Genomic DNA, 12,131 nt, shown 5'->3' with positions numbered 1-12,131 from the left:
TCTATAGCCGCACCATTGAGAGCATCCTGACCGGTTGCATCACTGCCTGGTATGGCAACTGTTCGGCATCTGACCATAAGGCGCTACAGAGGGTAGTGCGAACGACCCAGTACATCACTGGGGCCAAGCTTCCTGCCATCCAGGACCTATACAATTGGCGATGTCAGAGGAAAGCTACCATGGGGTATGTGTCAACAGAAACCTTGGGAAAATCCTCTGCATGATCATTAACAGCAGACTCGTACATTTACTCAGTGAAAACAATGTACTGAGCAAATGTCAAATTGGCTTTTTACCAAATTATCGTACGACAGACCACGTATTCACCCTGCACACCCTAATTGACAAACAAACAAACCAAAACAAAGGCAAAATCTTCTCATGCTTTGTTGATTTCAAAAAGAGCCCCAGGACAGCAACACAATTAGACCCAACCAAATTATGAGAAAACAAAAAGATAGTTACTTGACACATTGGAAAGAATTAACAGAAAAACTGAGCAAACTAGAATGCTATTTGGCACTAAACAGAGAGTACACCGTGGCAGAATACCTGACCACTGTGACTGACCCAAACTTATGGAAAGCTTTGACTATGTACAGACTCAGTGAGCAGAGCCTTGCTATTGAGAAAGGCCGCTGAAGGCAGACCTGGCTCTCAAGAGAAGACAGGCTATGTGCACACTGCCCACAAAATGAGGTGGAAATTGAGCTGCACTTCCTAATCTCCTGCCCAATGTATGACCATATTAGAGACACATATTGCCCTCAGATTACACAGATCCACAAGGAATTAGAAAACAAATACGATATCTACTGGGTGAAATACCACAGTGTGCCAACACAGCAGCAAGATTTGTGACCTGTTGCCACAAGAAAAGGTCAACCAGTGAAGAACAAACACATTGTAAATATAACCCAATATAACCTAATTATTTTCCCTTTTGTACTTGAACCATTTGTACATTGTTACAAAACTGTATATATACATAATATGACATTTGTAATGTCTTTATTCTTTTGGAACTTCTGTGAGTGTAATGTTTACTGTTATTTTACTTACTTTGTATATTATCTACTTCACTTGCTTTGTCAATGTTAACATTGTACACTGCTGCTACTCACTGTTTATTATCTATGCATAATCACTTCACCCTCACCTACATGTACAAATTACCTCAACTAACCCGTACCCCCTGCACACTGACTCGGTACCGGTGCTCCCTGTATATAGCCTCGCTATTTTTATTCTTATTGTGTTACTTATTATTCTTATTGTGTTACTTATTATTGCTTTTTATTTTAGTCTACTTGGTATATCTTTTCTTAACTCTTCTTGAACTGCACTGTTGGTTAAGGGCTTGTAAGTAAGCATTTCTCGGTAAAGTCTACACTTGTTGACAAATAAAATTTGATTTGATGTTGCTCTTATCAGAGAGAGGGAGGAGGAGTTATGTACAACTGAAAAGAAAAAGCAATGTTTTTTGGCTTTTCACCCTTTCCCCGCACTATTCTCCAGTGACCTGTTCATGACCCTGGAAGATTTGTTTCTATTTGGTGGGAATAACAAAGAATACTGTTATAAAAAGAGGACAGACACAGCATTAGTGGTTATAGAGAGAGAGACATGAGATGCACACAAAGTAGAAAAGAGAGAAGGTAAGGAAATAGAGAATGGAGAAAATGCAGAGTTCACAAAGGAGAGTGGTGCATGCTAGTGTTGTCTGTTTCCAGGAAAAGAAGAGAAGAGGAGGTGCAGAGGTCAAGACGAGCTGATTCTCTCCCACTGAGCTGCCTCAGACACTCTGACCTCTTAATTCAGTCCATAGGGAAGCAGGGTGTAACAGATAACTAGAACAGCAGGGTCCTGTCCTTTCCATCTCTTTGTTACAAGCTTGCAATACATGTCTGTACTTCTTGTCACGGTCATGAATTACTTTTAGCTCAAACTAAGTGACGAGGTGATCCAAAATGAACTAGCGTTTGAAGTGGGCCTACAACTTAGAGAATCTGACAGAAATACAATTCAGGAACTACTGAAAATGACTGTGTCTCCTAATTCCAGATGAGCCAAACATTTCTAATGGGAAGACTTAGTTTACTGAGGTCAGGTGCAGTCATCATTGACAGCTGAAGAGTAGAGATTGGTTCGTTGGGTTGGGTTCCAGTGAGGTTCATTCATAACCAGCAGCGTTTCCTCTCTACCAGCACTTCTGAGGACCCTTGCTACCTCAAAATGCCCCTGACAGCCTTCCCACTAGGCCATGAAATACGGCCCAAAAAGCCATGGGCCACTATAAACCTGGAGCCGTCAGCTGATTTGTGGATCCAATTACTTTATGGCTGTGTTCAGTGCAATGCTGTTAAGTCAGCTGTTGTCAGCATCTGTCCCACAAACTTTAACCTCCACAGAGAACAGCAGCATCCAGGACGTTCCTATTAAAACCCCTCTGTACAGTACAGCACCCCAGGGGAGGACCATTACACCCATAACAACTACCAACAGCCCATCAACACAGAGAGAGAAGCTCTTCACATCGAAAACTACAGGACAGATGGAGTGACGCTGAGGGATCATTTAGAGCCTGTGTGGAGGGCTAACTGACAGAAGTGTTCTGAACTTCAGCACGTTCTGCTCTATGCAGTCTGAGGTAGGGCTGGCATGAAAATAAAATATCTGACTAAAGACGGGACGGCCTGGTACTTGTGTGGTTGAGACATTTTCTGCAATAACATGGACTCTTAACAATGTGATGAAACTGTTTCCCCATTGCTGAAACAAGTAAGCTGTTGTAGCAAACAAATAGAATGGGCTTGGAATCTCTAACCCTGGCAATTTGACTGGTAGACTCATGGTTACACTCGCAATGGCTGCTTGATATTGTGATGCAATAATTTCCATGGTAATGTAGAATGTTCAATCAAATGATGTTACCTGGTGTGGCTCATGCAATGGAATACATTTTTTGTAATGTCAGTGGAGTGTGCAAAGCTGTCATCAAGGCAAAGGGTGGCTACTTTGAAGAATCGAAAATATTAACTAAATAGTAAAAATAAAGAAAAACCCTTGAATGAGTAGGTGTGTCCAGAATTTTGACTGGTACTGTACGCGTAGACTACCTCCACAATTTTCCACCCTCCAAGCTCTTCTTGCAGGCTCTATTTGCAGGCTCTATTTCCATACGTGGGAAAATTGCAAACCAGTATTTAATTCAATATTTTTGCATTTGTATTCAGATATTGAATAACTGAATTCATACATTTTGTAACGTTGTGCGCTGAGAGTCGGGAAGCAAGTTCAGGGAGTGTTTTTTAATAAATAAACATAACATAATACCGCCGGTTTGGGTTCCGTGTAACGATGCTGACAGGTATGCACCATAACAAGCAGCCTGGTGACCTAGAGGCCGGAGAGGGAGCACACATGACAGTACCCCCTCCCAGACACACGGCTCCAGCCACAGGACGCTGACCAGGATGACGATCCCGGGGATCAGGAGCGGACTGGTCCCCTCTGCTAAGGCGCCTGGAACCTGTTGATCCAGCTGAGGCGCGGGTGCATGGCGACCTAGAGCACCGGAGAGAGAGCATACGTGACAGTACCTCCTCCCCGGTGCGTTCGGCCCCAGCCGCAGGACGCCAACCACAGGGACGATCCCGGGGATCAGGAGTGGACCGGTTGCCTCCGCTGAGGCGTTTAAACCTAATGAACCAGCTGAGGAGTGAGAGCCTGATGAGCCAGCTGAGACCTCCCCGGTTGCCTCGGTCGAGGTATGGGAACCCGTTGAGCCAGCTGAGGCAGGGGAACCCGTTGAACCCGCCAAGGCATGGGACAAACCCGCTCAGGCCTCCCAGGTAGTTCTGGTTCTGGGGCGGCAGGGTAGCCTAGTGGTTAGAGCGTTGGACTAGTAACTGAAAGGTTGCAAGTTCGAATCCCTGAGCTGACAAGGTACAAATCTGTCGTTCTGCCCCTAAACAGGCAGTTAACCCACTGTTCCTAGGCCGTCATTGAAAATAAGAATTTGTTCTTAACTGACTTGCCTAGTAAAATAAAGGTAAACTAAAGGTAAAATAAAAATAAAAAATAAAAACCTGGACCCGACATCACCTCAAAAACAACAAAGAAAACACTCTCTGATGCTTCCCTTGGTGAGGCGTCATTCTGTAATGTTGTGCGCTGAGAGTAGGGAAGCAAGTTCAGGGAGTGAGTGTTTTAATAAATAAACGTAACATAATACAAAACACAAATGACTCACAGACAAGACACAGAAAGAATGGCGCCTGGGGAAGGAACCAAAGGGAGTGACATATGGCAGGTAATCAAAGAGGTGATGGAGTCAGGGTGAGTGTCATAATGCGCTGATGCGTGTAACAATGGTGACAAGTGTGCGCCATAAAGAGCAGCCTGGTGACCTAGAGGCCGGAGAGGGAGCCCACCTAACAACTTTACATATTTTAATTTAATGATTTGAAACTGAATTGAATGAATTTGTTTTCACATAAAATCTCAATTTAATTGAATATTCAAATTCAATATTTATATATTCAGTTTCAAGATGGTAGTTTTTGCATTCATTGTCTGTGTATCATGTTTACAAACTATAGTTTCAAGTTGACCAAAGTTTCATATATTCAACTTCTCAGATGCAGTCTATGTTAAACAGGTTTCTGGCAGTTTCTGAAGCCAATGTGGCATGTTGAATCGTTTGGGCTACAAGCTATTATGACCCCATTCCTGAAAGACTCTGGAACATGCTCATGCCTTCTGTTCACCTCTATGATGTTTACAGGTCACGCAGAAGTGTGACAAAAAACGCATTTTGGCCCACATAACAATATAGTTGAATAGCCCATCACACCCATTCTAAGGATAGCTTTTCCACTCCCTATTTAACCTTGCTGTTGTAACTTACTGGATTCGAACCAGGGCCTGGTTTCCCAAAAGCACCTTAAGGCCAAGTTCTTCGTTAGAATCTTCATAGGAGCATCATTAAATCTCAGAGCTGTTTCCCAAAACCACTGTATTTAACAATGCACCTGAAAATGCTCGCAATGTAACGCCTGCCCCAGACCACTCGTATTTAGATATTGAGTGCGTTGTTAGGTGCTTTTTTGCCCTCCATTATACACTGGAGATCTCCGCTAAACATAGAAACAAGTTCAATTGATGAATTAATATATATTAATTTTAAAAATTCAAAAATATTACATAAAAATTCAATATCTAAATACAAATGCAAAAATATTGTTTTTCAAATAGTTTGTTGGCACTGAAATCACTCCATAGATGTTGCATAACAGCAACAAAGTCCTTATTTTCTAAAGTGTCTGAAGTCTGTGGGGAGTGATATCTGACAAAAGCACAAATGAAGCAGTGCTCTGTAATACGATTTCAATGGGTTTTGCTCCAGCCATCATTCAACCTCCACCTCCAATCCTTCAACCTCCTCATTGTCTGTGGTACTAAAAGCCTTGGTACTAAACCCTCAGGATGCAGGTAGCTAGCTCTAAGTGGGTGCAGATCCAAACACTGTGGACATCTTTGTCATACTATTCGACTAGCCCTGACAACAGATGGTAGCCTAACAGATACAATACAGAACACAAAGAATGCTGAGGGACTCAACATCACAGCCTCTCAGAAAACTCCTGTTAGGCTTTCTAAAGACATATCACATGTTTTAAAAGAGTACTGGGACCACAACTACTAGAGAGGTTGAACTAATGATGGCATAACAACGAGAGCTGTGCTGAGAGACTTGGATACAAGGTAAACAAATGTTGACATAGCAATAACAACTGTCCTGAGAGAGTTGGATACAAGGTAAACAAATGTTGACATAGCAATGACAACTGTGCTGAGAGAGTTGGATACAAGGTAAACAAATGTTGACATAGCAATAACAACTGTCCTGAGAGAGTTGTATACAAGGTAAACAAATGTTGACATAGCAATGACAACTGTGCTGAGAGAGTTGTATACAAGGTAAACAAATGTTGACATCGCAATGACAACTGTGCTGAGAGAGTTGTATACAAGGTAAAGAAATGTTGACATAGCAATGACAACTGTGCTGAGAGAGTTGTATACAAGGTAAACAAATGTTGACATAGCAATGACAACTGTGCTGAGAGAGTTGTATACAAGGTAAACAAATGTTGACATAGCAATGACAACTGTGCTGAGAGACTTGTATACAAGGTAAACAAATGTTGACATAGCAATGACAACTGTGCTGAGAGAGTTGAACACAAGGTAAACAAATGATGACATAGCAATGACAACTGTGCTGAGAGACTTGTATACAATGTAAACAAATGTTGACATCGCAATGACAACTGTGCTGAGAGAGTTGTATACAAGGTAAAGAAATGTTGACATAGCAATGACAACTGTGCTGAGAGAGTTGTAAACAAGGTAAACAAATGTTGACATAGCAATGACAACTGTGCTGAGAGAGTTGTATACAAGGTAAACAAATGTTGACATAGCAATGACAACTGTGCTGAGAGACTTGTATACAAGGTAAACAAATGTTGACATAGCAATGACAACTGTGCTGAGAGAGTTGTATACAAGGTAAACAAATGTTGACATAGCAATAACAACTGTCCTGAGAGACTTGGATACAAGGTAAACAAATGTTGACATAGCAATAACAACTGTCCTGAGAGACTTGGATACAAGGTAAACAAATGTTGACATAGCAATAACAACTGTCCTGAGAGAGTTGTATACAAGGTAAACAAATGTTGACATAGCAATGACAACTGTGCTGAGAGAGTTGTATACAAGGTAAACAAATGTTGACATAGCAATGACAACTGTGCTGAGAGACTTGTATACAAGGTAAACAAATGTTGACATAGCAATGACAACTGTGCTGAGAGAGTTGAACACAAGGTAAACAAATGATGACAAGGCAATGACAACTGTGCTGAGAGACTTGTATACAAGGTAAACAAATGTTGACATCGCAATGACAACTGTGCTGAGAGAGTTGTATACAAGGTAAAGAAATGTTGACATAGCAATGACAACTGTGCTGAGAGAGTTGAACACAAGGTAAACAAATGATGACATAGCAATGACAACTGTGCTGAGAGACTTGTATACAAGGTAAACAAATGTTGACATAGCAATGACAACTGTGCTGAGAGAGTTGTATACAAGGTAAACAAATGTTGACATAGCAATGACAACTGTGCTGAGAGAGTTGTATACAAGGTAAACAAATGATGACATAGCAATGACAACTGTGCTGAGAGAGTTGTATACAAGGTAAACAAATGATGACAAAGCAATGACAACTGTGCTGAGAGAGTTGTATACAAGGTAAACAAATGTTGACATAGCAATAACAACTGTCCTGAGAGAGTTGTATACAAGGTAAACAAATGTTGACATAGCAATGCCAACTGTGCTGAGAGAGTTGTATACAAGGTAAACAAATGTTGACATAGCAATGACAACTGTGCTGAGAGACTTGTATACAAGGTAAACAAATGTTGACATAGCAATGACAACTGTGCTGAGAGAGTTGTATACAAGGTAAACAAATGTTGACATAGCAATGACAACTGTGCTGAGAGAGTTGTATACAAGGTAAAGACATGTTGACATAGCAATGACAACTGTGCTGAGAGAGTTGTATACAAGGTAAACAAATGTTGACATAGCAATGACAACTGTGCTGAGAGAGTTGAACACAAGGTAAACAAATGATGACATAGCAATGACAACTGTGCTGAGAGACTTGTATACAAGGTAAACAAATGTTGACATAGCAATGACAACTGTGCTGAGAGAGTTGTATACAAGGTAAACAAATGTTGACATAGCAATAACAACTGTCCTGAGAGAGTTGTATACAAGGTAAACAAATGTTGACATAGCAATGACAACTGTGCTGAGAGAGTTGTATACAAGGTAAACAAATGATGACATAGCAATGACAACTGTGCTGAGAGAGTTGTATACAAGGTAAGCAAATGTTGACATAGCAATAACAACTGTCCTGAGAGAGTTGTATACAAGGTAAGCAAATGTTGACATCGCAATGACAACTGTGCTGAGAGAGTTGTATACAAGGTAAAGAAATGTTGACATAGCAATGACAACTGTGCTGAGAGAGTTGTATACAAGGTAAACAAATGTTGACATAGCAATAACAACTGTCCTGAGAGAGTTGTATACAAGGTAAACAAATGTTGACATAGCAATGACAACTGTGCTGAGAGAGTTGAACACAAGGTAAACAAATGATGACATAGCAATGACAACTGTGCTGAGAGACTTGTATACAAGGTAAACAAATGATGACATAGCAATGACAACTGTGCTGAGAGACTTGTATACAAGGTAAACAAATTATGACATAGCAATGACAACTGTGCTGAGAGACTTGTATACAAGGTAAACAAATTATGACATAGCAATGTGAACTGTGCTGAGAGACTTGTATAAGGTAAACCAAGGATGACATAGCAATGACAACTGAGCCGAGAGAGTTGTGTACAAGGTGAACAAAATGCAAAGCCCTAGTCTACACAAGACCTAAACATTCAACCTTCAACTTCACTGGCAGTTTTATTTATCCATTGCTTTTTTTTCACTCTTCCCTTCAAATCAGGGACTGATTTAGACCTGGCACACCAGGTGGGTGCCATTAATTATCAAGTAGAAACGAAAACCAGCAGGCTGCGGACCTCGTAGGGTAAGAGTTGAATACCCCTGGTATAGTAAGTATTGTGCAGAACAGATAACATCTGAACCACATACATAGAGAGAGATCAACGATGGCATTTTAGAACTGAATTAATGGGCTGTCCCTAATCTTAACTGTATAATATCTACGTATTGCGCAACTGACTATTAATGGTAAGAGACATGATCAGACTCTGGTTCTGAACTAAGGAGTTGTGTTCAGTTCAACTCTTCCGTCAGCAATAGACCAGGGTAGTTTGTAAGTTGACCTCAAATTGATTCCACTGGTCTAAAAGAGATATGGGCAACAAAAAAAACTAAATCGGGCATCTAAATGAAAGCCACAGTGCCTTAATTTTGTTGCGTTACAGCCTGATTTCAAAATGTATTCTTTCCCCTCATCCACCTACACAAAATATCCCATTATATCCCACAAGTGAAATATGCCAATATCCCACAAGTGAATATCCCAATATCCCACAAGTGAAAACATGTTTATAGAAATTGTAGCAAACGTATTGAAAATTAAATACAAAAATATCTAATTGACATGAGTATTTAAACCCCTGAGTCAATACATGTTAGAATCACTTTTGGCAGCGATTACAGCTGAGTCTTTCTGGGTATGTCTGTAAGAGTTTTGCACACCTGGATTGTACAGTATTTGCATATTTTTTTTTATTTTTTTATTCTTCAAGCTCTGTCAAGTTGGTTGTTGATCATTGCTACACAGCCCTTTTCAAGTCTTGCCATAGATTTCCAAGCCAATTTAAATCAAAACAGTAACTAGGCCACTCAGGAACGTTCAATGTCGTCTTGGTAAGCAACTCGTTGGTCTTGTGCTTAAGTTTTGCTGAAAGGTGAATTTGTCTGCCAGTGTCTGTTGGAAAGCAGACAGAACCAGGTTTTTTTCTGGGATTTTGCAGATGAAAGGCATACCCACATCATTATGCAGCCACGTCCATGCTTGAAGAGTGGTACTCAGTGATTTGACCCAAACATAACGCTTTGTATTCAGGCCATAAAGTTAATTTCTTTGCCACATTTTTAGCAGTTTTACTTTAGTGCCTTATTGCAAACAGGATCCATGTTTTGTAATTACTTTGTAAACATTTTTAAAAACATAATTCCACTTTGACATTATGGGGTATTGTGTGTAGGCCAGTGACACAAAATCCAATTGAATCCATTTTAAATTCAGGCTGTAACACAACAACATGTGGAAAAAGTGAATATCTCTTGAAATCTTACACCTGTGTTGTATCACTTCCCCATAAATGCCGCTGACCTCTCATTCTTCCATGAGAGAATAAAGTAGCTGAACAAAATGTTGGTCTGTAAAATGTGCTGAATCTGGCGGCCCAGTTATCAAACAAAAGAAGTCTGACTTTGGCTCATTAACTAAGCAGGGTGCAGTATACAGGCAGGTACAGGCCTTCTTTTGAGTTCCTGTTGCCTTTAAAGCCTGCATACCGTCTCTAAATGATTTGCTGGATTTGCTGGATTTGGACTCTTTCAGGGTTTCAGGGTTCATTAAAGCCTCTTCACAGTGTGAGTCTGTAGTGGTGTGTATGTATGCCCAACATTTTGAAAAACCCTAATCAGATGCACAGCAAATACATTCGGAAGCAAACTGAAAGCTACTGGGAACAAGAGATCTGTGGTTCACTCTACTCTGAACATTCACTGAGCAGTGAGGTAAACAGAACTCTTGATGTAAATGTGTTCCAAGTCTTGTGGACATTAGCTCATCTTGATTGAAATGATTTCCCAGAGGAAAAAAAAGATGAACATTCCTTCAATGAGAGAGAGAGATGTCCTTCATTCAATGCCACAGTGTCCCTGTAGACTGAACATATACTGAGAGCTTCTTTGCTTCTATTCTATTAATAATGCATTCTAGTTTATGATTATGATCCATCTTTTCCAGAGCCATTTTGTTTTTCATTACGTTCCTTTTTTTTCCTGAGAGGTTTTTCTCTCTTCTAAACCAGGGGCCGTAGAGATCTAGGATCTCCATCTCGATTACTGTAGAATGATGGCTGCTTTCCAGACAAGCAATCTCTATGGACAACTCAGCTCTCTGGGCACAATCACTGAACCACACCCTCAGCTTCCTGCTCTTTCTGCCTCTCCAGGAACATGTTCAACTTGTCAATGTGATGAGACAAGTGGTGGTCAAGAGGGTTACATCTGTGCTACGCCCCACAATATATTACCCACTACTAAAAATATGAAATATGGTATTTATTCATTCCTATAAAACAGACAGATAAAAAAACTCATGCAAAATGCAACATGCAAAAATGTGACTTGGTTCCAAAAACACATTGGTAAAAAATATATACAGTTGAAGTCGGACGTTTACATACACCTTAGCCAAATTAACTTGGGTCAAACATTTCGGGTCCCCTTCCAAAAGCTTCCCACAGTAAGTTGGGTGAATTTTGGCCCATTCCTCCTGACAGCATTGCTGTAACTGAGTCAGGTTTGTAGACCTCCTTGCTCGCACAAGCTTTCTCAGTTCTGCCCACAAATATTCTATGGGATTGAGGTCAGGGCTTTGTGATGGCCACTCCAATACCTTGACTTTGTTGTCCTTAAGTAAATTTGCCAAAACTTTGGAAGTGTGCATGGGGTCATTTGCGACCAAGATTTAACTTCCTGACTGACATCTTGAGATGTTGCTTCAATATATCCACATAATTTTCCTACCTCATGATGCCATCTATTTTGTGAAGTGCGCCAGTCCCTCCTGCAGCAAAGCACCCCCACAACATGATGCTGGCACCCCCGTAGTTCACGGTTGGGATGGTGTTCTTCTGCTTGCAAGCCTCCCCTTTCTCCTCCAAACATAACGATGGTCATTATGGCCAAACAGTTCTATTTTTGTTTCATAAGACCTGAGGACATTTCTCCAAAAAGTACGATCTTATCTCCATGTGCAGTTGCAAACCATAGTATGGCTTTTTTATGGCGGTTTTGGAGCAGTGGCTTCTTCCTTGCTGAGCGGTTACGTGGATATAGGACTTGTTTTACTGTGGATATAGATACTTTTGTACGTGTTTCCTCCAGCATCTTCACAAGGTCCTTTGCTGTTGTTCTGGGATTGATTTCCTCTTTCGCAAGTACATTCATCTCTAGGAGACAGAACGTGTCTCCTTCCTGAGCGGTATGACGGCTGCGTGGTCCCATGGTGTTTATACTTGCGTTCTAATGTTTGTACAGATGAACATGATACCTTCAGTTGTTTTGAAATTGCCCCCAAGGATGAACCAGACTTGTGGAGGTCTACAATATTTTTATGAGGTCTTTGTCAGGACCCGGTTACGAACCCGGGTCTCCGGAGTGAGAAACAGTCACTTAACCAACTGAGCCACGAATAGTCGGCAGAACCCAGAAGATGAGGCAGACACAGCAGTACT

The sequence above is a fragment of the Oncorhynchus nerka genome, linkage group LG5 (assembly GCF_034236695.1).
Source record: "Oncorhynchus nerka isolate Pitt River linkage group LG5, Oner_Uvic_2.0, whole genome shotgun sequence".
Lineage (NCBI taxonomy): Eukaryota > Metazoa > Chordata > Actinopteri > Salmoniformes > Salmonidae > Oncorhynchus > Oncorhynchus nerka.
Note: the sequence above shows the minus strand (reverse complement) of the source record.